This window comes from Cavia porcellus, unplaced genomic scaffold (genome assembly GCF_034190915.1).
Source record: "Cavia porcellus strain 051 isolate PalLab524CR breed Dunkin Hartley unplaced genomic scaffold, mCavPor4.1 scaffold_4, whole genome shotgun sequence".
NCBI lineage: Eukaryota > Metazoa > Chordata > Mammalia > Rodentia > Caviidae > Cavia > Cavia porcellus.
Window position 1 is genome coordinate 25,260,202 of NW_026947487.1, and position 25,393 is coordinate 25,285,594.

At 35.2% G+C, this 25,393-nt stretch overlaps 1 long non-coding RNA gene across 1 annotated transcript in view; it reads left to right on the forward strand.

The window, feature by feature from the left end:
- LOC134475672 (uncharacterized) overlaps positions 1-23,002 on the forward strand; it is a 55,879-nt gene extending 32,877 nt beyond the window's left edge. Inside the window, exon 3 of the long non-coding RNA XR_010046857.1 lies at positions 4,668-23,002. This is a non-coding gene — a long non-coding RNA (uncharacterized LOC134475672). The remainder of the gene's footprint in view (positions 1-4,667) is intronic.
- Positions 23,003-25,393: the final 2,391 nt, after the last annotated feature.

Here is a 25,393-nt window from a genome sequence, read left to right on the forward strand (position 1 = left end):
GTGTAATAGCTAAATCTTGGAAACAATACAAATGTCCATCATTTGTACTGAGGAATAGATTTTTTAAAAGTTGTGGTATTTTTATATAATGTAATACTTCTCAGCCAGAATGAATGATAAACTTGAGGCTTTTGTAAATTAATGAATACAACTAGAAACCATTCTCATAAGTGAAATAAATCAGACTTGCATGTGTAAACTGTATTGTCTCACTAGTATAAGAAACTGAAAGACTAAATAAGTCCCAAAATTTACAATAGATATAGTAAATGGGAAAGAAACTGCTCAAAGAGAAATTATATTGTTTAATCAATGTATCTGGTAGCCTGAACAGCTATTTTGGAGATAACAATATGTAATATAACAACCATTGTTAAATTCCTATCATCTTGTTTTGAAATCCTGTATCACTATTGGTTTTTTGTTGTTGTTTTTGTTTTTATCATTTTGCTTTTATTATTGTTTTTTGATTGTTTGCTTCTTGGTTTTTCTTTTTTTATCCTTAAAGTGAAAAGAAAATATGATGCTCATTTTCCCAAATTTAGAACTAAAAGAAATGCAGAATGTTGTCTGTAGGAAAATGAATTTAAAAAAGAAAGAACTCAGTAACTGATGCTATATTCTTTTGTAGGCAAGAATATTTTTTCATTACCTATAGAGAATAATGTAATAGTGCTATGTAGTGGTATGATTACCAGGATATTAATCAAAGATTATTAAAATTTGCCATTAAAATCGAGCTTATAGCCCTTTTATTATAAATTGATATTTACTCATTTGTAGCTTGGAAATTCGTTATAAAAACTTCATTAGCCCTAAACCCCAAGTAAATTTGTTCATATTTTGTCATATTTTCATTTAATATTTTTTCCGTACATGTGCATATGTTTAGATAGATATTTTAAGATTATTCTGTATATCCAGCACCTTATCTAGCTTTTTAAATTCAAAATTATGTTTTAATAATTTTATATAATTAATAATAAAATTATAATGAGATTAAAACTTAATTTTACTTTTTAATAGGTAACATGAAAGTATCATATTTTACTCCACAATTTCCCTTTTGTTTTTGAGTTATTTCTGTTCTTTTGCCTTTATAAATAATGTCAAGTTGTACTTTATTCTCCATGAAATTTTCACGTGACCTCTGATGTCAATTCTGTTGAGCTACATTCCTAGAAGCAGAAAGACTAGATGAATAGGTTTTCTTTTTAAGATTTTTGCATACTCTATACATTGTTTTTAAGAAAGGTGATGTCTATATTAACTTCAAAGAACTATTATGTTTCCATGGGAACAATGAAAAGAATGGAGTTAGATTTGAGTCATCTCAGTAAATCAGCCCAGTTGAAAAGGAAGGCATTTTTTTGTTTTCTAAACAGGTGTTTTGAATACATATTTATAAAATATACTCCTGTGTGTGTGTGTGTGTGTGTTTAAATGTGTGTGGATGTATGTGTATGCACCTTTTATTATCTGATTCTGAGAAGTGTTTGTTCTTTTCTTTTCCATTTACTACTGGCATCTTTTTTTAAAAAACTTAGTCTTTTAACTTCTATTTTTCAGACTAATCATTAATCAAATTGTTTAATCTTAGATTTCTTAAGAGCTCAGAAAACCCAAGTCTTACAAACATCAGCTTAATTTACAGATTTATTTAGGTCATTCAGGTAGTTTAGCCTAGTACATATAAAACATTAAATTGAAACCAGAGAAACTGGAGTTTACCACTTACTAGTTTGGTGGTCTGTATTCATACTTAACTTTCTTTCAGCCCCAGTAAACTTAGTCATAAAATGAAGAGGTTGATACTTATCTGCTAGGGTTTTTGTGAGAACAAGAAGAAAATCAGGTACATAATAGCTATACAACATTTTATCATACTTTAAAATCAACCCATGAGATAGCATCTAGATTTAAAATGGAAAGTTGATTCATTTGAAAAATTGCAGTTACTCTGTGTTTTAACAGTTTCCAGCCATAAATGTATCAGCTTTGTTTTTTATGGTGGCTGTTATGTTTCCTGTCAATAGAGACAAAAAAGTCTCAAGTTGATATATATACTTTACACTGTAAACTACTTCCTCTTTTTATTTCCTCATCCTATATGTTGAATTTTGAGTCCGTTTCTTTTTCTTTGTTTTTGTTTTGTTTTGTTGCTTCTTGTTTTTAAGCACTTAATATTCTGCTTCGTTCATTTTGCTTACCAATTAAAATTCTTTTCTTTATCCTTGACAGGTGCTACTTTTTTTTTCTTTTTTTTTTTTTTTTTTCTTTTTGAGAGAGGATCTTGCTATGTGGTTTAGGCTGCCCTTGGACTCATGGTGTAACCTAGGCTGACCTTAAGCTTGAAGCAATCCTCCTGCCTCATACTTTAGTAATTAAACTCTTAGAAGGACATCAGCCCTATGATTGGCTTACTTACTTTCCACTCAACTGGTTCTCAGAATAGAGAACTAGGTTTCACTTCTGTTTTACAAACACATTCCACAGCAGCAGTGAATTAATCAAATAAAGCACCACAATAGGTTTTTCAGATGACACTTGTCATAAGATTATTTTGATTCTATGATATTTGGCATTTTTCTAATAATGAAGTTTCCATGGCTATAAGTTTTATGTTTTACTACCTGTTATTTTGTACATTTTTTTGGTGGTCTTGGTGGTTGAATAAAACCTAGCAGTACCCTAACACTGAGCTCCATACCAACCTGATTTATTTTTTATTTTGAGGCAAGTTCTGGATAAGTCACTCAGCTGCCTGGCCTGGGCTTGAATTATTAACTTGTGATCCTTCTATTTCAGCCTACCAGAGTATACCATTATTCCCAGAACATGATGATATATTTGATATGATCATACTGTTGATTATCAGAGTCAAAAGTAAATCACAAACATTCTAAAGGTGTAATTTAAGTAGTATTTTGAAATTGGAATCGTGCAACTTTAAGAACTCTATTATTCTTCATGTTATTCACACATTTTCTATAAGATTTGGTAACTTGAAATCTCTCCTTCCTTTTATACTTCCTCAAAGATGAGATAAGAAAACCAATAATGCTTAACCCAGTTGTGTACTGCACAGTTCAGCTAATAGTTTTCTTTTTTTTTTTTTTTTTTTTGTATTCTGAAGTGCATTCATCTTATGGGCATTCACCAGTGTACAACTCTACTTTAAGTGTAATCATACTTGTAAATAAGTGCTCAGACATCTGAATTACAGTTTATGTTACCAGTGATACAATCTAATACATGGTCACTACAGTGACACAATTTAAAGAAATTTGTTTTGGTATGCTATCTATTACGTTTTGCTTTATTTTCTAGTTATTTTTGTATCTGGCTAATTCTGCTCATCTTCCAACATTGTAACTTTCAGATAGCAGAGATATGTCTTGCTTATCACTCTATTCCTGTGAACAATCTTGATGTAAATGTTTGTCTTAGGAAATTGTGTGGAGTTGTACTGTTTTTGGTGTGTTGACATTATTTGAAAATCACTAATAACCTTATCCTACTTTTTAAACAAATCACTTCTATATTCTAGTGCCAACATATACTCACATCCTTAGAGTTCTAATATCTAGCTTAAATTCCTCCCTGCTGTAATTTTTGACTGTCACATGAGATGTAAAGTAATTGTTTTCTATCATTTATATGGAAATCTTTTCATACTCAAAAACAAGACTCAGTCTCTCAGAAGCATTTTTTGGGGGAGGTCATATAAATTCAACCCCTTTTCTTATCCTCCCTATTACCAAAGTTTATATCAGTCTCCGTTTAATGCACTTCATCAAAATTACCATGCAGAACTTTATGAGGTTCTGACTAATCCATAATTATTTGAATAGAGTTTAGTCATTTATGTACTTTTGGAATCCAAAGGTCAGTGGAATCATGAAAACAGGAGCAAACTTAGTACATGAAAGAAATCAGCAAAAGCTTGATAACAACTTCCATTGACCTTCTGGGGGAAAACCTCAGGTTGAGTGATGTTTTTTAAAAATCTAATGTCTTTTCTGATAAATCATTTTGAGAACCCAATGGAAGGAAATCTTTCTGTTACCCTGATGTACTAAGGGGCAAGAGAGTAAGTGCTGGGACAATAGCATGTCAATTCACAACCTCTATCCTAATCAATGGTGTGTGACAAAAAAATGAAACAGCTGATTTCTCTTTGAACCTTGAAATACTGACTCTGGCATTAGTTTTAACTCTAAAAAACTATTCAAAAATAACTGATAGAAGATAAAGTCTTTTATCTTCTAATATTTCCTCTCTTACAAGGTAAAAGTGAATACAAATTTGTTTTGTGCCTTTTGATTTTGTTGCTTTATTTTGGTATGGAACAGCAACCCAACTTCTTTTTAGTGCCATTTATTCCAGTCAAGTTTACCCAGGCAACAGAAAGAGCCCCAAATCACATGATGGTAACTGGACCCCAAGTCACCTGATATTAACTGAAACAAATCATAGTAGTAATCACAGTGTGAAACTACAGTGAACAGAACATTCAGCTCACACTAGCTCACATGCAGAAACTGAAGACCTTCTCTCAAAAAACTAAGTAATGACTTACTATTGTAGCTCAACATTCCCCTTCTGTCTTTCTGTCTGCAATTCTTGTGTCATTTTTCCTTCCTATGTTTGTGTTTGCCTTACAGTTGTCTGATGGAGGCAACATTGTTAAACCCCATAGTCACCACTCATGGTGTAGAAGGAAGAAAAACGAAGACGCAGTACCATCATCTTCATCTCTTTTCTCCTCTTCTTCCACTTTTTCTAATTATTTATCATGAAAAATATCAAAAACACAAAAGCAGGAAAATGCTATTATGAATCCCATATGTTTTCTTCCTACTTCAACAACTGTCAAGATTTTCCAATCTAGTTTCATAGCATCCCTTCTTGCTTTAATGGATGTATTTCTAAGTAAATCCTAGAGAAAGTGTCATTTCACTCGTAAGTACTTTTTAAAAAATTTTATTTAAAGAAAGACAAAACAAAACAGGAAACAGGTAGAAATAATACACATGTGCAGAGAAAAATATAAACAGTAAGAAATCACTAGTTGATGGTTACATATTATCGTTTTACAAATAGTTGTTCAAAATACAAAAATGGAACATGTAAACTGGGAATTCAAACAGCAATGCTGCAAACGGTTCTGTTCAACTATCCAACAAAAACTTAGTAACATGGTTGTCAATCCTATACACTTAAACATACATGCAGTTATCCATATCTTCAATTATGTTGAGATTGAACAAACCCAAGCAGGCTAGTATCACTCTGAACAAAGAATAATATTATTGCTGGGTTTCACATTAAGACACTCCAGGATCAGTGCTGGGTATTTTAGTGTCTCTTTTTCTTCAAAGTATCTGTTCATTTCATCATGTGTCATAAGATCAGTTCTCATAAACTGTTTATAGATTCTACAGATGCATGTTTTAACATGTATTTCCATCTTTTCTATATTAGAGGGAGAAACAAAACAAAGCAAGGAAAAATAAAACATATTCTTATAAACACATGAAATGAAATAAACATATAAGACCATTGTACAAAGACTTCTACCATGGTTCCTGTGTTGTCTCTTGTTATCTCCAATAGAATTGGCTATATCATCAGACATAGTATAATTGAATATACCAGTACATAACAGTATTAGTAAAAACACAACTTTGTATATAGTATAGAACTTCAAAAAGTGGGCAGTTATCAAACCAGAATGTGTATCATAGAGTCTTGTCATCTTCAGTGTAGTTGCCTATACTCTCAGACTTGATACTATCAATCGTATCAGTTTTGAGTAAAATCTTCTCTGCCTCATTTCTGTTATGCTCATTTTTTGCCATCAGTTGTCTGCTTATCTTCTTCATTCTGTTTTCTGCTCCATTCGTTGAGGCCTGTCTGCCACTGTTCCTGGAATCCTAGTACTTTTCTCTCTCTCTAGAATGCTCTGTAGTATTCTCTGTAGAGTTGGATTAGTAGTTGCGAATTTCCCAAGTTCCTCTTTGTCTTGGAAGAATCTTGTTTCTCCATTAATTTCTAGAGACAGCTTAGCAGGGTATATCAATCTTGGATGGAGGTCTTTCAGGGCTTGGAATATTTTACTCCAGGCTCTTCTTGACTTCTTGGTTTGTGTCAAGAAGTGTGCTGTTATTCTGATGGGCCTTCCTTTATAGGTTATCTGTTTCTTGTCTCTAACAGCTTTTAATATTCTGTTCTTATATTGAATTTCTGGGATCTTGATTATTACATGCCTGCATATAGCTCTGTTTTGGTTGTAGGTGGCTGGAGTTCTGTATGCCTCATATATCAGAATATCATTTCCTTTTCCTATGTTTGGGAAGTTTTTCTTAATTATTTCTGTGAATAACCTTTGTAGTTCCTTTGTTTGTACCCCTGCTTCTTCATTCACATTCTTTATTCTCAAGTTATAGATCCTCTTGTCATCTTCTATCCTTTGTATTGTTACTGCTTGTTATTTTTTAAAAGTTTTCCCTTTCGTACTCCCACATGGCAAAACTGTCCTGTGGTTTGGATAATCTATCCTTAGATTCTTTCAAGCTGATTTGCCATCTTTCCATAGAGTTGTTAATTTCCTGGTAATCTCTTTGAATCTGCTTCATGTATTCTATATTTTGTTTATATTCTTCATCAAATGTTTCTCTCCTTTGTTTGAGTTCCTCCCTTCTTCTGTCTGTGTATGCTGGAGGGATGCTTAGTATCTCTTTTATTAATCTTCTTATATCTTACTTTACTTGGCTAAATAATTCACTTTTGAACTCATCTATGTGGTCCCAAATATATCTCTTTATGTCCACTGGCACTGTGTCTGATATTGCATGTTTGCTGTTCTCATTCTCGTTTGTATTTACCTGTCCTGGGTCAATGTTCTCAAGGTTGGGACCTGGGGACTTTTTGTTTTTGCTTCCTCTTCCCATCTTTCTTACTTCTTCCAGGAGGCCCCAGTTTCTTTCTTTGTTGGTTACAATTCTTCTGAAACGCGCTGGCTAGATGACCCTTCCCAATGCCATGTGCTAGTGAGTTGCAGACAGGGACAGTGTATGCTGGCCCCTCCTCTCTGGAGAAGTCAATCTGCTGTGGCCTGTACTGTATTACTTTGTGCCGCCTCCAGGTCAGTTAAGCTGCTGTGGCCTGCGCTGTATTACTTTGTGCTACCTCTCCTCCAGGTCAGTCACACTTCAGAGGCTTTATTGGGTTAGTGTGGTTAGTGTGCACCACTGCTCTAGGGACTTTTGGGTAAGTATTGGGTCTCAGACAGGTCACGTGACCCAGGCCTAGTTCACTCCACCAATCCCGTTCAGGAAGGGAACAACAGACTGAAGTCATTGCTGCCTTTTGTACTTGCCAGTCGTGCTTGGTCCCAGAATGTCATCCACCGGAGCCCCCCTTTCTGTGGAATGGCTCCAATCCTGTCACTCACTACAGGTGGATGCAGGCACCCCACCAACTCAGTTCTCCGTTTGGCTCGTGGATCCCCGAACTCAATGTAACTGCGCCTCCAGTGAATCAAAGTGGCAGGACCTTGGATGGCTTGGCAAGTTGCAGCAGGACCTTGGCAAGTGTGGCAGGACCTCAGATGGTCAGCAAATCACCTGCTGCCTCGGGAACACTGAACCTTTAGTTGTTCCATTAATAGCACCGGGACTGTATGTTTGGTTTTTCTTCTTACCTTAATTTCTTCTTGGGATGAGAGAATTCATCTCCCTCTGTTTGGGGATCCCCAATCTGTATTATGTTGAATTCTAAGTTGACTATCTCAGGGAGCCTCTGTAGCCAGTTGTTATCTATCCGCCATCTTTGCCAATCTTTCCCACTCATAAGTACTTTAAAATAATCATTAACATTTTAAAATAACAAATGCAACTATATCATATGTAAGTTACAATAATTTCTTGGTATCACCCTATGCCTATGTTAGCCAGTAGAGATATTTTTAGAAGCATGCTTTATTGTTTTCAGGTGAAGGCCACAACTTTAAAAGAATGTTAACCTATCTTCAAAATTGTTTCAGCTAACGCCCTTCAGAGAAACAAGGAACCAGCCAAAATGAGCAATTCACTGACTCATTCTTTTTCATTATAATAAGTTATCTGCCAAGATCTTTTGCATCTATCATTTTTAATGGTATGACCTTGAATTGACACGCTCAGGAATGTGCCCATCCCTGCAGATGATAGTCTTTCTTATATGAATATGTGTAAGTTTTCCAATAAAGGCTGTACTTTCTTTGGGGGGAACACTGCTTGGAGAGTCATCTTCAGTACTTTTCTTGTTGCAAGTAATAAATTTCTTTCTACACTTTTGTATTCTGAAGAAGCTTATTGTCTTTGTACCTACCAAGATCTATACAGTATACTTGGTTACATCCAAGACATATTACTATTTCCCTAATTTTCTCTAGTGCTTGGATCGGGAGCCAAATAAATTTGATTGCTGAGTCTCTTATAATTTATTACTGCTACATCGATCCTCTCTCTTTCTCTTTCTCTCTCTCTCTTTCTATATATATATATATATATATATCCCCTTCTTTTAGTTTTCTATTTTAAAAATTCTATTTATGTATTTTATATTTTTATGTCATTAAAAAAACTGAGTTGTTGGGCACAGGCGCTCAACATACCATACCCTACCCGGGACTAAGGACCACGCCAGCTTCCACAATGTGCTACGTCCCTCTCCAAATTAGCCATCTCGTGCTCACTCTGTATTCGCCCCGTGCTGACTCTGTGGCAACCCCTGATTGACCACAGCTGGGTATATTGGCCAGAGCCCACGTCCCATCCCAACCCTGCCTCCTTGTGGCAGCCTGTGATTGGTCATGGCTGAATATATAAGCCAGAGCCCGCAACAATAAAGCGGCAGTTACCTGTTACCAACAAGAGCGTCCTCTGTCTCATTGGGGGGGGCTGTGCTGGTCAACTGGTGGCCCGTACGGGGAACGAGACCCTCTCTCCGACAGAACAGAGACCATAACAGGTAAAACCGTCAAGCGCCGATAGCGGGGGCTACGCGGCGGGTGGGGGCTGACAGGTTAAACTGCTCAATGTTGGTAGCGGGGGCTACGCAACAGGCAGCAGGGGCTGCAGGGCCGGATAGCGGGGGCTATCAGGCAACCTTGGGCGGACGCGTCGCAAGGGTCGAGGAACTCGTAAAGAGAGTTCCCGGTACCGTAAAGAGGCAGGCTACGGGGGCGCCGTAAAGGATACACCCCGGTCTCCAAGTCGATGAGCATGCGGGGTGGGCTCATAAAACAACACTTCCGCCCCCTCCAAAAGAGCACTAACGAGTAGTGAGGTACAGTCATGACTGCAGCGTGACACCTCACAAGGGGCACCGACCTCTGGAGACCCTGCGTCAGTTATAAAGAAAGGGGGAGATGTTGGGCGCAGGCGCTCAACATACCATACCCTACCCGGGACTAAGGACCACGCCAGCTTCTGCAATGCCCTACGTCCCTCTCCAAATTAGTCACCTCGTGCTCACTCCGTATTCGCCCCGTGCTGACTCTGTGGCAACCCCTGATTGACCACAGCTGGGTATATTGGCCAGAGCCCGCATCCCATCCCAACCCTGCCTCCTTGTGGCAGCCTGTGATTGGTCACAGCCGAATATATAAGCCAGAGCCCGCAACAATAAAGCGGCAGTTACCTGTTACCAACAAGAGCGTCCTCTGTCTCATTGGGGGGGCTGCGCCGGTCACTGAGTTATGTTTTGAAAAAAATTTTTCTATGTTCTGGATTTGACTGCTTAATTCTTTGTGGTTTATTTTATATCATCATTAAGGGAGTTTATTGGAATAGATTGAAACTTGACTAAATTTAGCTTCATTTTTGGGGCTAAGAATGTTTTATAGGTGTTGCTTATCCTATTGTTTATGTTAGGGTGTTCATACTAGAAAATGATTTCATTTTTCTGATGTCAAAACTGACAGTATGTTCATATGTAGTCATCCTAATTGTTGTAGTTAGGGGTTGCACAGAGAACAATTTCAATCAGGACATGGAGTTTATAATATTGTTTTACGATGGTCACCCAGAGTTAACACAAGAAACTTAAGGAAATCTATCAGTGGGGTGAAGGAGCTGTGCTGGTAGGTTGAATATTCTATGCTGGAGCTGAGAAGTCACACTCAAAACAAAGACCAGGGCTATTCTGAAAAGCACCAGAGTCATCCTCAGTGACACAGAAGCCTGAGCTCCTTTGACCACAAGCACAGTGGGGTACGTGTCAGGAAGCAGCATGACGAGTTCATCCTGGAGATCAAGTGGCACACGTCTTCCCTTTTGGAGCCAGGAAGCAATGCTCAATGTGTGGACCAGAGCTTCTCCAGAGAACCCAATGGCTCAAACAGTCTCCAACTCGTAGGAGAGTCCACAATGCCTCAACACGTCAACACAGTAATACATTAATGCCTTCCTTCTCCTTCTCCACCTCTTTATTTATGCTGGCAACTTCCCTCAGGTGAAGCATCTACGATCAGTGCCATGCTGATGTAATCCAGCTGGCATTAAGTTGCCCACCGGTTCTTAATCCATAACAATAATCTATCAAATCTACATTTCTCGTCCATATTTTATCAAATAGTTTCTTACTGGTAATCAGTGTCTGGATCTCTTGTTTCACTTGGGATTGAAAAATGATGATTTCCTAATCCTGTTACTCCATTTGTATTTATTAACTGAAATTCTCATATAAAGAAGAAATTTTTATCAACTATTTGGTTACCAGCAAACAAGATGTAAACACAAAAGACAAGATAAATATTTTATCATCTTTTTGTCTGTTTTTTCATGGTAGTAAGTTGTATCCTAATCACTCCTAACTATAGTAGTGAGATGATTTTTTTCTAGCATCAGTGTGAATTATTTGATTTTTATGTGTCTGTTTTATGTGGAGTCATTCTTTCAATGCTTAAATTATTCCAGTTTTGGTTGTTAAGAGACTATTCAATTTGGCTTCTATGTACTTCAGGCCCAAAAGTCTTTAATAAATTCCTTATTTCTTGGCACAAGGAAGCAGGCACATTTATATTTCCTTTTTCCGTTTTTATTTTTTTTATTAGTACATGTTTGTAGTACATAATTATCATTTTTCTTGTGGCAGTTAGTACATCTTCTTTTTTAATTTGCTTCTTTTCCACTCCTTGGCTCCTCCCTCTATCTGTTAGGCCCTTCCCATTTGCAAAAGATCTCCCTATTTCCTATATCTATGTTTTATTTTGCTCCTTATTGATACTTTAGGTTTCTCATTTAAGAGAAACCATGGGATATTTAAGCTTGTAAGTGTGCTTTATTTCACTTAACATAATGGCCTCACAGTGCATCTGCTTTCCTACAAGTGATTCAGGTTTATTCTTCTTTATGGCAGAGTAGTTCTCCATTGTATATAAATCCCACATTTTCATTAAGCATTTATTCATCAATGAATATATAAGCTGCTTTTAAGATTTAGTTATGAATTTTGGTGCTGTAAACAAGGATATGCATGTATCTCTAATATATCTAAATCTTTTGGGAATATGCATAGAAGGGGAATAGCTGAGTCACATGGAATTTCTAGTTTTAGTTTTCTGAACAATCTCTGTACTGATTTGCATAATAGCTGTACTAGTTTCATTTCGACAAATAATGTATAAGTCTTCCTTTTTCTATGCAGCCTTGCCAGCACTCGATATTATTTGATTTCTTGTGATAGCCATTCATTCTGGAATAAGATAGACTATCACTGTAGTTGTAATTTGCTTTTCTCTACATTTTGTGTTTTTCTTCACTCAGACCTGTTACTCATTTTTTCCAAGGTCCCCTTCTTTTCTGTAGTAGGTGCTACCATCCTCTTTGCTACTGGGTTGGCCATTATATTGGATGATTCCTATTGATACATTTGAAAAATGCGTAATTTCTAAAAGAAAAACATACATCATGACTTTCTAGTATATAGTTACCTTGATAATGGTCATCTGTCCATTTGACAAAGACTAGTAGAAAGATTTGAGGTTTATACTTATAATATTGCATTAATAGGGCTTAATGTTTGTGTTTATAAGAAAGATATATTTGTAATATTCACTCAGATAATCCAAATAAGGCTACTTTTTTCTTGTTCATACTAAAGAACCCTACTAATACACTGTTGAAGGGCCAGTATGGTAGTTCCATGATGTCACCCATGACTGAGGTTTCTATCTTTTCTGCCACTGCTGTCATCTCAGCTTCGTTTTGTGTGGACCACCAGTCAACCTGATTGTTAGTCCATGGATTTGTCACTTTGGAAAACAATTTGGTAGTCTCTCAAAAAGTTAAATCCAGAGTTACAAACTATATGTCGTAGAAATTCTATTCCTAAGTGTATGCCTGCAAGAATTGTCAGGAAAATTATATTTTCAGAAAAACTTCAAGGCAAGTGTTCATAGCACCATTATTCATGATAGCCAAAAAGTGCAAACAACTTAGAAATCTATCAATTAATGGCTAAAGAAGCAAATGAAGTATATCCACATCCTGGAATGTTTTTCAGCCACAAAAATGAAGTACTGATGCATATGGCAACATGAATGAACCATGAACAATATGCTACATCAAAGAAGTTAAATACAAAAGGTCATATTGTATGAAATGTCCAGAGTAGGAAAATCCATGAAGATAAAAAGATTAGTAATTCTAGATTTTGGGAAAAGAGGTAATAATAATTGCTAGTTGATGATACAGGTTTGTTTGGGGAGCAAAAAATGTTTTGGAATTAGTAATGATGGTTCTACAGTTTTGTGAATACACTGAAAAACAGTTGTACACTTCAAAATGGCCTGTTTAATGGTAGGTAAATTATAGCTAAATTAGAAACTATGTATCAGAGAGAAGGGAAAGGGTTGTAAAAAGAATTAAGATGTGTTATATACATGTTCCAGCTCCCCACAGAGCATGCAATCTTTATGTATTGCAAATGTGTACTAATAGAAAAAAAATTATATGTGTCAGAAAAAACTGTATCATTAGCAGTTAACCATTAATAATAAAGTTATTACCATTCCAAAAATACTTACAATAGTAGGGTTTGAAGGGTTGAATATTTGATATAAGACATGCAAAGATGTAAATGCTAATGATTTTGAAGAACATAAGCAACTTACTCATTTTTTGCTTTTAGCCTTGCCTGCCCTGGAAACTTTGCCTCATTTAGATACTAATGATCATTGACATAAAACAAAATCACTATTAGTTTTCAGTATTTTAGCAAAGATAAGAGTGCTCAGTAATCCAAGTCATCTGATTTCATGACCTTTCCTCCAATCTCAGGTTAACTGCTATAACAAAGGGAAGAAAGCCAGATGGAGAGTGGTTGGAAATGAGGAGGAGAGCTGGGCTGGGAGGAGGCTGTTTTCTCAGCATAGCAATAGGGCTGTTTTGGCAGTGAGTGTACTCATAGTCAATCTGGCTAGCAGTGGCATTCATGGTTTGAAATTGCTAACTCAGTTTGTGTAGAACTCCATCAGTAGTTCCAGCAAGATCATCATAAACCCCAGTTGTAACTGGAAGGGGTCCTGGGACTCTGAACTCAGTGAATATCCTAATGTCCAACAGAAAACTGGCTGAAGATGTTAAATGAACACAAGAAAAGGCTTTAGTTTTAGGGATCATGGATTTGTTTGTCCTAATATGAAGCTTAGGTTTCAGGACTAACACTATATCAAATCAGCCAACATTTTTTTTTTTTTAAATCTCAGCCTGACAATGACTTTGGGAGGAATTTCTGAAAGTGTTAAATGTCTATTCAACTTGTATGTGAAATTCTGTTTACTTTTTGCGCACGTTTTAGCTAATGACTATTTACTATTGCTAAAGACAAAATTACTGAATATTACTGAATGGCAAAAGAAACAAAGACAGAAAGAAAAAGGCAATATAATATGTGTGAACAGTGTATGCGGACAACATAGAAAACATGGTTACTGGACAGTTAATTAGAGGAAAACACATTTTACAGTTTAGTTGAATGGTGCTGCATATTTTAAAATTAGTATAATTTCCATTTTTAAAACTAAAAACTTCTTTTTCACTGAGAAAAAACCCACTTAATAGAAACATGAACAGCAATTTACATAACAATAACTTAGTATTAGAAAAGCTTGGCATTTCTTTTTTTAAAAGAAAAGTTTAGTCTCTGTAGGGTATATCAGTATTTTTGTCTTAATATTTTATAATCTTTCTACTGTTTCCTAAAATTTAAATTTGTGTACGTAGTATACCCTTCTGCTTTTAAACACTGTGCCTAAAAAAGCCTTTTAAGTTTTTAGTTTGTCAGTTCTCACTGACATTGTTTTCCACTTTCTGGTATTTCTAGCCATAGAGACTGAACTCAGTATTTTCCAAATTAGCCATGACTTCAGATGTTTGTGCCTGTATTGCTTTCATTGTTTCCCGAGTATTCCCTTCCCCTGGTTCTACCACACAAAATCAATCACTCCTAGTTTTGGGTTCTAACATACTCTACTCCCCTTGTGAAATGTCCAACAGTGGTTTGGACTTTACACACACTCTAAGCAGGACTGACTGCTGCAAAAATGGTCAATAACTGGGTGAAACATTTGAATAGGCAGGACTTTTGCTCCTCCAGTCTGGGATCAAATAGGAATTTGCAAATAAAGACATCAGGAAATACTACCCCAAAATATGGCTCCTTGTCATTTGAGTAAACGGCAAAGCAGAAAGGTCTCTTGCTTATCCTTCCTTTCCTCCATGAAAGAAGACACAGAAGAATCCTTTGAGATATCTCTGAAGAGATCCTTTTGCATGAGGTGCCTTTTAAATACCAGAAGAAAGAAATTCCTTATCTCGCTGAACATATGGAGAAGAATCTGAATAAACAGGCCTTATTAAGTTCTTCTCACTTTGTTTCCATTGTATAATTTGTCTTCCATCAATCTTCCCCATAACTGTCCACTCCTGAAACCTAAGTGTAAAACACACAGCTTTTTCTATTTCTGTGGATCTAGATTTCTAAAAGATCTACTGTTACCTCAAATTTATGTTAGGGCTAAATTTGTAGTCTTTTTTCTTGTTAATCTGCCTTTTGTTTTAAGGACATCTGCCATGAACCTAGTAATGGCTGAAACAAGATTTGTTCTCCTTCACAACAAAGTAACTATTTTTTTATACGAGGTTTCCATGGAAATCTATTATCTCTGAAGAAAGATTTTGTGTTAGTTTAAAAAACAGGGCAAAAACCTCTTGTATAGAGAAAAGATAATGAACTCCAGAGTTAAAGAGATCTTAGTTGCTTTTAAATCCTAACATTCATTAGCAGGGTAACCTTGGTGACTCATTTGGTGTCTCTGGCCTTAGTTTCTTATTTGTAGTATTGGTTGAATAGTACATAAATGATGAGATCATTGTAAAGATTAAATAGAATTCTGTGTATTATGTGCCTGGTCTGTTAGAAAATGTTAACTCCTTTCTTTTTCAGCATATAACATGTATAATTTTAATAATATGTTTATGTCCCCTATACAGGCAAGGAAAGACATACAACATAGTGTCTGGCTTAGATCAGAATCTGAATAAATGTTTGATGAATGAGTTAATACTTCTGATTTCTTTCCAAATTGCTTTGAAAGTTCATGGCTTTTTACTTGATTTATGTGAATAATTCTATTTTAAAATCAGACATATAGCTCATTTAAATGGAAAATTGGATGAGATTGCAGTTATTTTACCTTCTCTCTAATTTTTAACTCTGTCTTCCTCTTTTTTTCTTTACATGTCAAATGGTCATGCTTTAACACAGTGGATATTTGAGGTGAAAAATACTGTTGCTTCATATATTATATTTAGTTCTTTGTTCCTCTAGATTATTTTTCTCTATGAAGTTCCAGAATACATTCTTCTTCAGTTTTCGTCATGATCACTTTTCAAATAAAAAGGTTTTTATTGGGCACCCTTCTACATGATACTTCTATTCCCTTTTTTAAAGTTAGGTAGGCTTAATGGTGACTTGCTAAGTTATGATGTCATTAGATCCCATAGGTATGGTTCAAAAATAGAAAAATACAATTTTAATTACTGTTATGAAAAATTCCTAAAAGATGAATGTTGGTTGGGTGTCTCATCTTCAGCAAAGGGTGAAATATTTAGTTCTTTTTCATTGCTAGATTAAAAGTTTTAAGGTGTTCCAATCTAGAGTCATTGTCTCAGAAGGTACAATGATCATTACTAGTCTTTATTTTTTTACTTTTAGAGAATTTTGTTAACCATAAAAAAGATCTCACTGGGCAATGCTTTTGATCTTGAGCAAAGTTCGATACATATATCATTTTTAAAATTTTTATGTTGGAATGAAGAAGTAACAGAAGATCATGCAAATGCAAAATTAATTGTGTGAACCAATGTGTAATTGTAAAATAACTCTTTTAGTCATTTTGGAGTTTAAATTCAGGGAAGTGTGTGGTTTTGCCTGGAATACTCAGTAACTCGGAGTTCACGTGTAGGTAAAATCTAAAAGGACTTTTCATGATGAAATCATTTCACCTGGGTAGGTGACCTCCATTGATTGACACTGAGTTTGCTTTCATGTGATTGCTTGCATTACTGAAAAGTCAATTATGATAACTGTCATTCTTTGCTCTTTGTGGAAGTGTACATGTGACAGAGTGTAAAGAAGAAACAATTCTTCTTCCTTAACTGTCTCTCTGCTCCTGAACTGTTAAACTGGCAAAAAGCCTGGATAGCTTTAGGTTGTTACTGAATGTTTCTAAAGATGTTAGCTTACTACCATAATTCCAAAAGAATGTTTGCTCTGCAATTCCCTTTCCTTACATTATCTTTAATAATTTCAAAAACTGCAATTTATCCAAGACCTTCTAAAAATGCTTCTGAGGGGATATTTTATTTTGTCTAAAACCAAATTTTTAGTCTTCTCTGTACTCTATAACTTATTTATTATCATGTATTTATTCTACATGTATTTATCTTAGCTTCCAACTAATAAAAAGAGCTCATGGAGAACCCATATCTTATACTTCTTTATGTTTTTCTATCAGAGTTAGTGCTGGATAGAATATGCCATGTATCTATTAAATTGCTTCTTTGATTTGGCCAAGTGGGGAGAAGAGAAACCACTGACAAAAAGTGTAAGGCTAGTCCCACTTGAATTATGATGGTGGAAATGGGTATGTGTTGAGTATTTCCCCCTGGCCTTCTAGATCCATCCTACATTCTTCTCTACTTTGCCCTGGCTGACCTTGATTGACTTTATCAACCGACTCCTTGCTCTCTGGTTTCCACTTGTGTTCAGCAGATAGGAAGCAGGGAAAGGAAGTCTGAGAGGCAGGAGAAGGGGCTGGGGTATTTATTCATAGAATTCTCAGTCTGTGAGACCTTGTCACTGTGTCCATGGTTCCTCCTGACCATGCCTAGATGTACAACTTTCTTCAGTTTCCTGGCCCTGCTTTCCCCCACCACGAAATGCACACACACACACACCTTCAAATATAAAGATAGTAATGACTAATGACTTCTAATTATTGTAGTTTTGAGCTACTCTACTAGCAGTTGTTGATGTCTTTAACCTTGTCCATACCTTTCCAAATCTGTATCCTGCTGGGATTCTGACTAAAATTGATGGTAGCCTTAACTTTTTAAGTAATTTCAGAAATAATTTGCATTTTATTTTTGTTATTATACAACAAGAATGTAGTCTAACTTAATGTAAATGTTTACTTCTTGAAAAGAGCAGACATGCAAAATTACCTGTGGAAACTACATGCAATTGAAAATTATGATCTTCAGTGATCTGTAGACCCAACCAAATGTCTTACTCAGCACTATATTCTGCAAACTTGTTTATATAACAAAGATATTTCCTGCCCAAAGATTTAATGACCTGTTATTATGTTCATTATTTTAGAAGCTTAATTGACCTAGCCCTCCCATACAAGATAGAACTTGTTCAAAAACTCCTTGACTATTATTGTCTTCATGTAAATGAGAATGCGAATTAAATGTGTGAATAACAAATGATAGTTATGCTGATTCCATAGTTTTTTCTAATACTGACAGACTAATAACAAAGATCATTGTTAGAAATGACAGAAATACATTATCTCTAGGTAACTCATTTTGTGCAATAATAAAGTAATGTCAAATTACTACTACTGTTGCTATTTTAAAAAAGGAACTTTCCCATTAAGGGCATTCATTCATGTTATATTTTATATTATCATCTATTATTTTTACATCTTCTCCTACAAATAATAAATTCATATCTAAGTATCAAAATTCATAGCAATGTTAATTTGGTAATAACCTGATGATTTTTATATTTCTCTATTATAACAAATGTATACTTTTGAACCACATTAAAAATATTTCTCTGAAGTGTTCTTTTTCACTGTTTTCTTAGGATCAGTTCATACTTGAGTTACTGAGGAAATCTGTTCATAGCTTCATAGGAAATCTGTGTTCATGGTTCTGTTAGGGACTCTGGAAGCAAAATAAATGAACAAATGAGGGATTTTTCTTTAGAAAAATAGCTTATAAACTATCTATACAATAATATGAAATTCATGTACCAGTCTTTTCTATCAGTGTGTCTCCTTTGATGATCCCCTGGCACCCTAGTTTTCTTATGTATTTTGTTCTCCTCAGTTATTTACATAAGAATATATATATATATATTGGTCTTTTTGAGAAAGGATCTCACTATGCAGTTCAGCTTGGCCTTGAGCTCACTTTATAGCCCAGTTTGGTCTTGATTTTCCTGCTTTAGCCTCCCAAGTGCTGGGATTACAGGAGTCTACCACCACACCTGGTTTAAATAAGGATTTTATCGTTCCTTTCAAATTCTAAAGTCTTTGCTAATAGAGAGCAAGTCTTATAGAATGAGGTATGTACCAATAGCACTTAAATTAAAGGAATTATTGTTACTTTCTTTGATATGATAATGATATTGTGATTTCAGTTTTAAAAGTCCTTATCTAATAGAAATATACTGAAGTATTTAAAAGGTGAAGTGACAAGATATTTAGCATCTATTTTTAAATGCTGTGGAAACAAATTTTAAAATACAGTAAAGATAAAACAAAGGTTGGAGCTGGGGATTTAGCTCAGCAGCATAGGTGCCTGCCTTGCAAGTGTGTGGTCATGAGTTCAATCCCCGGTACTGATGAAAAAAAAAAAAAAAAGTAAAACAAAGGTAATAAAGTATTGATAAATATTGAAGCTGATTGATAGTTACATTGAATTATTGTGCTTTTTTCTCTTCTTTTGTGAGTTTGAAATTTTCATAATAAAAGATAAATTATCTAGAGATAATACAAATATAACTGTAAGGAATATAGAGAATAATAAATGCAAATAAAAGTCTCTATTAGGATGCTTGTTAACAGAATTGACACCTGGATTTGCCAAGTCTCTTGCTCTGACATGCTGGGCATTATAAATCTCCTTGTCCTTATTTAAAGGAAATGTCATCTGGGATACTCTTTTCTTACCACAACTTTCTCTTCTCTGGGATAGAACAAAACAGAGGAGTGGTCATGCTTGTACTATATGACAGCCAAGTCTGGCTTATCTAGGTACGTATAAACTGACAACTGACACAAGAAAAGTCCCTCCTCTGACAACTGAAACTTGTAAAAGAAAGCACCTAGACCAGGGTTGGTTAGAGGTCTATTATACTAACAAAATGCCCAAAGATGAGACATATAAACGTTTGAGGTTTATTTATTTATTTCTTCTGTCAATCCTGAGAAATAATTCAGCATTTGTCCACAAAATCCTCTTCTGCTTTTTTATTTGTTTAAATTATGCAGAATCATTTTTATTACTTTGAATAAAAAATAAAAAAGTTTGTGCAATATACCACCTGAATGAAGTAAACTCATTCACATTATAAAAGTGTCTGAATACAATCCTGTTCTTCATGTGAAACATTTTTACATGTTAATATAATAGATGGAAGGCCTCCTTTCTTCTTGCCAGCTTTTCTATCTTCAACACATAATGCTAGTGTATATTGTGTGCATACACTTAGACAAATGCTAAATATTCAATGATAAGAAAAACAGGATATCCTTAGCCTTGTGGAGCTCACAATTTTATGGAGCAAATAGATATTTTATGGAGCAAGTAATGAAACTAAAAGTTGTATTATTATACAGATAAGTATTCATAGGGAAAAGAATATGTTTCTAACAAGGTGGAAAACAATCGAATCTCAGAGGATGGATAATGGGAAGTCAGGAGTGAACCTGAGGATTAAAAGGAAACTATATATTCACACACCCACACCCCACCCACACACACATATGTGTGTGTATATATATATATATTTTTTTTTTTTTTTTTTTGAGACAAGGTCTCACTATGAAGTTCAGGCTGGCCTTGGGCCACGTAGCCCAGGTTGATCTCAGATTTGCAGTGATCCTCCTGCCTCAGCCTCCTGAGTGCTGGGATTACAAGAGTGCACCATTATGCCTGACTAACACTTTATAATTACATGGAAAGGTGGGAGAATGGGATAAAGGGTGGAAAGCATTTCAAAGATGACTTCCAGGATTTTGTGGAAACAAAATGGATGGAGAGAGAACCCCACTATGCAAAAAGCTGTGTGTCATTATTTGGTAAACAGTTAAGGCCTAATTAAAATAAGTTCAATATTTATCATTAGGGCAACACTGAAACTCACTAGTACACTCATTTTATTACAAGAGCAAAAGCTTTCTCACACTCTTGGGCTCAAACTGTGATGTGTGTCTCTTTCGTAAGCCAGTTTGCAATAAGAGCAATGATAACTCGTGACTGACTTAGAGACTAATCATGATTTCTGAATTTGGGTAAAAGAATGGACCTAATTCTCTAAAACACATGGCTGTTTTATGAGCAAGGAAGTTGGCAGAAAGAAATGGCTGTTGCTCAGACAACCAACAGTGTATCTTGTAGTCAGGTCAACCTGGACAGCAACTGTTCCACAGGAACAATGAAGGAAACCTGATTTGAGAGAATTATGGAGAAAATGAACGCCGACTGATTAAAGCAATAAACGTAGACAACTCTTTCGAGAAGTCTTGCTGTAAAATTTGAAGAAAAATGGAATGGTAGTTGGAGAGAGATGTGGGAACTAAGACAGGTTTTATGTGTAGGTACAGTATGTGTTTAAGATGGAGAAACTACTATATATTTGCTATTGGTGCACAGGAACCAACTGTAGGGAGCAATGAAGAACGCAGAGGAAAGAATTGTTGGAGTGATCTTTTGAAGAGAGAAATACTGAGTGTGCATGCACAAGTGGAGAGATTGGTCTCAGAAGGAAGATGTAGTTCATCCACAGTACTAGCATCCAGATGGGGTCCATGGATCCACATGCTGGTATGCAGATATAGTTTGTATAAATTCTCTTCTTATTGCTTATGTAGAGGTCCATACTAAAGTAATAAATAGGTTTCTTAGGAGATTAAGCTTGTTTGGCAGAAAATAGTTCATTGTTTCCTACAAATATTTCCAGGAAGTTTTGATTCTTGATTTTTGATTTTTAAGTAGGCTGACTGCTAGTTCACTAAGGTTATTGTTCTAAAGCTATAAATAGATCAGTGTGATGCATGACAGCTTAAAAGAGGTTATTTTGCACTTCAAATAATATTCCAACCTCTTATTAATCCCTATGGATCCCTAAATCACCTGGTCTTTGTATGCTTCTCTAAACTCATTATCCTCCCCTTTGCTTTCTCTGCAACAGCTAACTTATTCTTTCTATTCACAATATGGTACTTCCTGGTTTGCTCTTCTGAAACACTGTTTCATCAGTTATGCACAGGGAAGTCTGACTGTCAACATTTAGCATTCTGTGAGGTCTCCTTACACCCGTTACCGAGGTTGCCTGTAGCCTGTGCAGCCATAATTCATTAACATATTTTGCTTCTTGTAGCTTTGAACAGTGACCAAGAAAAATTTTACTTCTTTCTTCATTATATTCCAAAAAATTAATATACATCATAGTGCCTATTAAATGCTGAATATTTTTTCTTTAATGAATGCATATAAATGACTTTTTTCTTGTCCCTATTAAATTCAACCTTTTTTGTAAACAAAGGTTGAATTCTAAACAAGGCTTAGAATAGAAAGGCATGATTATCAATCTGTGTATGATATAAAGCCAGGCAATTGCAGCTAATCTAAATTGAATACAACCATCTCAGTGAGTTGACATGCTGGAATAAAATTATTTTAACAGAGAAAATGATAAACTATGAAATTTAAGTTTAAAATTCTTCATAAAAATCATACCTTATTGTAACTGTTCATGAATTAAGAATAAACTAGGAATTTTAGTTGTAGGCTGCTTGGTGGCTGAGAAGTTGGCCTGATTAACAGAGGCACACTCTCTAGTATCACATTCTGCCAGGTTTAACCCCTGTTGGGAGTAGTAATATTTATATTGGTTATTGATCCTCACTTACAATTCATTTTTTTTTCAATGATTAGTGTTAATTATTAATGTTTATTGGTCAGCAGCTTCTGTTCTTCTAGGCCACCTATATGGAAAAATGAAATAAGAATCAACCCATTGATTTTTTTTTTTTTTTTTTTTTTTTTGGTCTTTTTGAGACGGAGTCTTTCTATGCAGCTCAGGCTGGCCTTGAGCTCACTTTGTAGCCCAGGCTAGTCTCGAACTCACAACAATCCTCGCCTCAGCCTCCCGAGTGCTGGGATTACAGGTGTGAGCCACCACACCCGGCAACCCATTGATTTCTGAGTGATGGTAATAGTTACGTTTGATGACATAAATCTGTTGTCTTCACACCATGAATATGGCAGTAGAGAGCTTGATCTTCTAATGCTCTAGTTTCTTTCTATTTTGGAATCCTGGGGGACACAGTATCCTAGGTTGGGTCTCTCAGCCCTGTTCTTATCTCTAAAAAGAGTCCCTTTATCAAATTCTTTTTTTTTTTTTTGGGGGGGGGGTCTTTTTCCTTTTTACCGGTACGAGGGATCGAACTCACAACTGCCTGCTTGCAAGGCAGGCGCTTATGCCGCTGAGCTAAATCCCCAGCCCCCCTTTATCAAATTCCTTTCAAAATTATAATTTCTGGGGCTGGGGATTTAGCTCAGTGGCATAAGCGCCTGCCTTGCAAGCAGGCAGTTGTGAATTCGATCTCTGGTACAAATAAAAAAAAAATTGTAATTGCCTTTGGACACAGATTGCTATCATAACTGCTGGGATTCATTAGGCTATACAATTTTAGGTGAGATAAAATTTGTGCTTCTTAATGCACACCTATTTCCATTTTATATCTTCTTAATCTTACAATTATAGAACAAGGTAGGTGTTATTAATTGCATTATATAGATGAGGAACTTGAAGTTCAGAGAGATTAGGTAATTTGGTTCAGGCAATAGTCTTCAAGGAAAGTGGCTTAGTTCAGTCTGATTCCAAGGTCCACATTACTGTTTCCATTGTATATGCATCTCTCTTATCTCCACCTTGCCTATTATATTCTCTTTTTCTGGTCTTGTTACTCAGATGGAATCCAGTAAGTTTTTGAAGGTAAAGACTATACAATATTCTTTTATATTCACTGCATAGCAGAGTCCAGCACATAACAGACATACAATGCATTTTTTTAATGAATGGAGGGAAAATGTCACTTAACCCACATTCCTATTTTTTTTTTGGAATATCTATAACAGGTCTTTGGTTTCATGTTTACTTCTTCATTAAATTCTTTCATGTTTCCTTTCCCTCCTAATCAGTAACACTTACTTTATGCATATTTCTCCTATATTTAATCCTTGCTGATCAGGCAGATATATCATGTACTAGAGACACAAATATGTCTGGCTACTTAGAGAAGGTGAGACAAGAAAAGCATAAACAATGCTAACACCTATTTTGTGGGATTAGGGGTAAAGGGTAACCCTATTTGAGGCTAAGGGTAATGGGAAAACACTGTAAAAGGTCACATGAATCCCTCATACTTTCTTTTACCTAAACCCATTGTTTTATATGAATACACTATAGGTTGTATTAATTTTGTCCCAGCCACTAATAGAATGAAGAGATTCTACTTTGTATACTTTAGCATACAGATAGCAAATCCATACAGTTTAGTGCTTATGGGTTATTATACTTATTTAAATGTATATTTTTGCCTGAGAGAATAGTTTCAGAAATGCCAAATGAATGGTAAAAATGGCATCTCTAGATATGGTAATTCCCTTTCTATCATTAATCACAGCTAAATATGCTGACATGTATAGCATGCTTAATAAGACTATAGGCCAAGTACTGGCACTGTGATCACTTGCTGCAGGGCATTCTGTGATAGCAAAAATGTGATCCAAACCTGCTTTTCCTCATACAGTAATTCTTTGGTTTTTGCCTTAGAGGCTCCTGTATGGAAACAACTGAATCAGAAGTCATGGAATATTAAAATACCTAATGAGATAGACAATTCTTTTTAAGGAAACAAGAGACATTGTTGATAACCATTGTTGATAACCTTGTACTCTGTTTTTACATCATGTGCTATGTCTATCCTTGGTTTTGACTGACAGCTTTGTTTTGCCATATTTGACTTTATTCTCTCCCCCCCCAAAAAGTAATAAGAACTAAGGAGTAATAAAACCCAAAATGTGTAAATTTTGTTGTAAAAAAGAGAAGGGGAAAAAGTGCTCTAAAGGATATAACTGCAAGTGTGTTTAGAGGTGTTAAGTAGATGACCATATTAATGTTTTTGGTTGGATTATTGAACACAACTGTTTGCAGTCTCACTGTTTGAATGTCCACTTTGTGTGCTTTGATACTGTGACTTGAGCAACTATCTCTAAGATGATAATGTGTAATGTATTAACTGGTGATTTCTTACTATTTTTTTTTTTTTTTTTTGTAGTTCTGTATTACTTGTACCCTTACACCGCTTTGTTTTGTTTTGTTTTTTCTCTTTTTCCTTTTAAATAAATAAAAAAAAGAAGTCATGGAATAGAGAAATGTTACCACAAAGCAAAGAAAGTGCTAGACTACAGAAGAAATTCATGTCTAAATATTTTTAATTTTTAAATGATTTATTATTAAAATTTTCCTTGATCTTATTTATTTTTTATTTTGTTTTAAACAGGATAAAACCAAGATAATAATACAGAATAAAACCAATTTAAAAAAAAAACCAGTGTAAGTGATACAGGACTTCAAAGCATAATGAAATCAACAGTAGTTACCATAATGCCTTTTGTTGCCTTAAAAATAGTTGCAGATATTTGGACAAAGTAAAAATCAGACAGAATAGAATAGAAACAATAAAAACAAAACAATGAATGCAATAAAGGAATTCAAAACAAGCCAATAGTAAATCAAGAATTTCTACCAT